This window comes from Python bivittatus, unplaced genomic scaffold (assembly GCF_059951505.1).
Source record: "Python bivittatus isolate LINGU-HERP-01145 unplaced genomic scaffold, Pbiv_v1 ctg000080_np1212, whole genome shotgun sequence".
Lineage (NCBI taxonomy): Eukaryota > Metazoa > Chordata > Lepidosauria > Squamata > Pythonidae > Python > Python bivittatus.
In genome coordinates this window covers 46,316,139-46,321,230 of record NW_028277035.1, presented here as the reverse complement: position 1 = coordinate 46,321,230, position 5,092 = coordinate 46,316,139, and the positions used below count along the sequence as shown (strand labels likewise).

General features: G+C 34.9%; 1 pseudogene; it reads left to right on the top strand.

Moving 5' to 3' along the window:
• Window positions 1-1,337: 1,337 nt before the first annotated feature.
• On the top strand, window positions 1,338-4,790 carry LOC148216690 (uncharacterized; annotated as a pseudogene).
• Window positions 4,791-5,092: the final 302 nt, after the last annotated feature.

Genomic DNA, 5,092 nt, shown 5'->3' with positions numbered 1-5,092 from the left:
AAGACCTGGCACCTATAATGAAGGATGTGAATAAGGCGCTTGCAATGATTAAAATAACATCTATTGAGCAGACCAATCTGCTTGCCTTCAGTACAGTAGTGGTGGTTACAGAAGAACTGGGTATCAAAATTAAAAAACCAAAAGCAAAATCATATTCAATCCCAAAGTAGAAGATCAGACTAGAGGCCAAGATAAAGAATTAAGAGCAGATGCGAGTAATTTAAAGAACACGAAAGAGCAAAAATCAAAGAATGTAAGGATCAAGACAAGCCTATTAAAAAAATGTTGGCTCAGCACTAGAAAAATTGAAGAAACTTTGAAAAGTGTGTTAAAGGCCCTGTTTCCTGACTATATTGATACCTGAGGTTATAATTTTCTTGGCTGCTCTCTCTCTCTCTCTCTCTCTCTATCTCTCGTATTATGTTTGTATTGGTTTTAACTGTTTAACTCACTGAGGGAGATGGGCGGCATACAAATTTAATAAATAAAATAAAATAAATAAGATAATAACAGCAGAAATGGTTAAAAATTGAGTGAAAATGATTAAAAACTGGACATCTCCTGGAAATGATCAATTGCATGGCTTTCGGCTCAAATATCTGACTAGCTTACTTCCAGGTATAGCTAAACAGCTTAATGAAGTATTGCCTAAAGGAGACATCAGCAACTGGTTAATAACTGGGAAAACTTATCAGGTTTAAAAAGACTCAGCAAAAGGGACAATACCAGGAAATGATAGGCCAATAACATGCTTGCCTACAATGTTTAAATTACTCACCAGCATAATGGTGGACAACATCCAAGATTATTTGGAAGAAAATAACATCCTTCCAGTAGAACAGAAAGGAAATAAAGGGAAAAGCAGAGGTACAAAAGATCAACTTCTGACTGATAAAATGGTTTTGGAGAATTGCAAAAGCTGAAAAACCAATTTACATATGGTCTGGATTGATTATAAAAATGTGTTTGATTCATTACCACATAGTTGGATCATCAAATGTTGGGAACAACTGGTGTCAGCAAAAACATTAGAATCAAAAAAATAATGAAGCAGTGGAAGATAGAACTGGTGGTTAGAAATGAAAAATATGGGCTTGTCAACATTAGGAGAGCCATCTTCCAGGGTGACTCATTATCACCCTTATTATACGTAATTGCTATGATCCCACTTTCAGTGATTTTGAAAAAAAAAAAAAAATCTTGGCTACCAAACAGCAAAAAATGCTAATAAAATCTCCCATTTGCTTTATACAGATGATCTGAAGCTTTATGGAAAATTAGAAATCAAAATCCAGTCATTGACAAATACTGTAAGAATTTTTAGCAGAAATATAAGAATGGAATTTGGCCTAGAGAAGTGTGCTACAGTAGCAATGAATAGTAATGGAATTGAAATGCCGTATGGCCAAACCATCAGGAGCCATCAGAATGAAGCCTACAAGTATCTGGGCATTTTACAGTTGGATAACATCAAGCAAGTTAAAAATGTGATTAGTAAAGAATACATCCAAAGAGTGAGAAAATTGTTAGAGAAAATTGAATGGTGGAAACATCATCAAAGCCATCAATACCTGGGCTGTATCTGTTATATGATACACTGCTGGACTTATTAACTGGACACAAGCTGAACTGGACAGTTTGGACCGAAAAGCAAGAAAACTCATGACAATTCACCATGCATTACATCCCCGTAGTGATATTGATAGATTACACCTGCCATGCAGAAATGGAGGCAGAGGTTAACTTCAAGTCAAACTGTCAAAGAAGAAAAGCATGCATTGGCTGATTATGTGAAAGACAATCAAAAACAAGCACTGATGCAAATTAAAAATTGGAACTTACTGAATGTACAGGAAACAAAATGTGAATATTGAAATAATGTATCAAAAACACAAACAGAATGCTGGCAAGGAAAAGCATTACATGGTCAATTTCTACAAAAGATTGAGATAAAGTGGATAAAGATAAAACCTGGCAATGGCTTATAACTGGAACATTAAAAAAAGAATCTGAAGGCTGGATTTTGGCTGCTCAAGAGCAAGCTATTTGAACTAATGCACTCAAGGCCAGAACTGAAAAATCATCAAATGATTCAAAGTGGAGATTGTGCAAAGAAGCAGAAGGAACAGTAGATCATATACTCAGCTCGTGCAAGAAGATTGCACAAACTGACTATAAACCACAGTCACCAAAATGATTCACTGGAACATCTGTAAAAACTATCATCTGCCAGTAATGAAAAGTTGGTGGGAACATATATTTGAAAAAGTAGTTGAAAATGAGCTGGTTAAAATACTGTGGGATTTCCGAATACAAACTGATAAAGTCTTGGTGCGTAGCACACCACATTTAACTGTGGGTGAAAAGAAGAAAGTGTGGATAATTCTTGTGGCAATACCAGGAGATAGTAGAAGACAAAGAATTGGAGAAGATCATAAAGTATCAAGATCTGAAAATCGAAGTTGAAAGATTATGGCATAATCCAGCAGTGGTGGCCCCGGTGGTTATTGGCACACTAAGTGCCATACCAAAAAATCTTGGACGGCCCTTAGAAAATCTGCACATTGACAAAATTTCCATCTGCCAGTTACACAATGCCACAGTGCTTAGATCTGCACTATACTACCCTGATACATGACAACTTCCTAGGATCTTGAGAAGAACTTGATGCAAATGAAGGCCAAGGCCAGCTAAAGAACTAGCAGCTGTGATCTTACGTTGTTGTGTATACAATAATAATAATAATAATACAAAATACCAAAAAGGCTGGGGAATCAGGGAAATCATGAACTCATTGGATCTCACTCAAGCAAAGGATCATCCTCCTGAAAGGAAAAAGGCCTAGATTTTGAATGGCTTTGAAAGGTCTTGCAAATGGATTATTTTACTAGAGAAAAATGGAAGTAGAGAAAAAAATGATAATGAAATTTTATTTAGGGATTAAATATGATATGGGAGCCTGAATCATATGAGCTTCATGTGGAAATTGTTCTTCTGGGAGAAGCAGTTGTGGGAGAAGTATGTGACAAGCCTGTGCTGATTTTGTAGACTAGGCCATGCAGGGATGATCTCTGCTTCCAACAGGTGGGTACGTAGTATGGGCTTCACTCAGGGAGCAGGTCGACATGTGATGACATGCAATGCTTGACAACTATGAATATAGGTTAATATGAAACTGATGACAAACTTGTTTCCCTCCATTGTGAAGAAGAAAAAAGCATTCTGCAGGGGTTTCCTGGTGCAAGATTTTATTATACATGGAGATAGACTGCTCTTTATCTGATTCCAGACTTCTTGCCTTAATTTTGTGTCTACTTGATCCATATGCCCGTGTAATCTTTAGCACTAGAAAATGGAAAAGGCATTAAGAGTGAGAGATTCTCAGAAGGTCTGCATAAATATTTCTGGATTGATACAAATAGAAACAAACAGTTTATAAGAGATCATAAAATAATAGGCAGTGCATTGAAAGTTTTGGATAAGTACAGAAAAAAATAGTCTAGATTTATTCCTCCTTGTTTTGTTATGAAATGTTTACTTTCATACAGAAGAAAGTACAGACGTGTGTTCAGTGGAGAGAAATAATTCATATAAACTGCAAGATGTGATTATTAATAAGGCAAAGATAAAACCTTTTCAGATTTTTTCTTGAGACTGAACCACCTGACCAGTTTCAGTGCCTTCGGATAAGTAGAATAGTAACAAAAGCTCTGCAAAAACAAGGGAGAATGCTTACAGCAGTGTTGTTCAAACCTGGCGCGTTTAAGATGGGTGGACTTCAACTCCCAGAATTCCCCAGCCAAGTTTGAACAACACTGCCTTACAGTTTCAATTGAATTTGAAAATCTTATAAAGCAACACTCAGAGCATTTGCTGGTTCTTAATTACAAATTGTCAGTGAAATATGTTTCAGAAACTTAACAAGTTAAAGGTTGTATGATTAATGGTTACAAAATTTAGATGTATTAATAGATACATGACAGTGGGAATTTCAGTGGAAGAATGTTAAATTCACACTTAATATACTTAAGAAAAAACTAGTTTTATCATTGATCTATTACTCCAGTTTGATGGCTAAAATGGACCGTTCATTTCTAAAATTGTTGGAAATGTAACCATCAGGTTGGGTCATTTTTTCATATTTGGTGGTAATGTTGTAAAGCTCAACCAACTGGAAAATGCTTTACACCATAATTTCTTTTCTAACGTACAATATTCTTATTAAATTTTATTAAACCATACATTCCCATAAAGTATACTGAATTAGCTTTGTACATGTTAACTGCTGTGAGAATTCTGCAGACTTCTTATTGAAAAAGATATTTGAACCTCTCTGTGAAAGAATGGATGAGTTATAGGAACATGCTCTGATGTCCAAATTAACTACATCTCTTAAAAGTGAATCTGATACAGAATTTAATTCAATTTGGAAACCATTTCTAGATTACAGTTTTATATGTGGATTTATACCACATCCAAAATTTGGGTTTCTCTTTACATAAACTTATATTTCATATTTATAGGATCTTTTGAATCCGAATAGACTTTTAGTAGTATGGACAGAATTTATTATAATTTATTATCTTATTTTATGATCGACACTGTCCTGACTACTGTTAGTACTTCTCTTCTCCTTAAAGCTTTACAGCAATATGTAGTTTTTAAAAACAATGCAATATATCCAGTCTTAATTAATGAAATACTGAAAAATGTTAACTTTTAGGATAGTTGTAAATCCCCTATCAATGTACTGCATACAGTATGTCACTTTTTTATCCTTATTTTTCTCTTTTTTTGCTCACTTATTTTCTCTTACAATGTTTAATAAAAATGTATTTTAAGAAAATAGAGTGGGAGACTTTCTCATATTTTTCAAACTCTTTCTAGGAAACATTTATTTTCCTGTCAAAGACCTCCATGCAGCAGAACTTCTAAATTCTGGGATATTTATGACATCTGGTGCAAAGGAGAAGGTAGACTTGGACTGGAGAGACATGGCTTCAACTCCCTGTTGAGCTTCTTCTCTACTTAAGACCAGTCGCTGCTTCTCAGTCTAAATTAAGGGAAAGATACAATTGGAGAAAGCCCCATT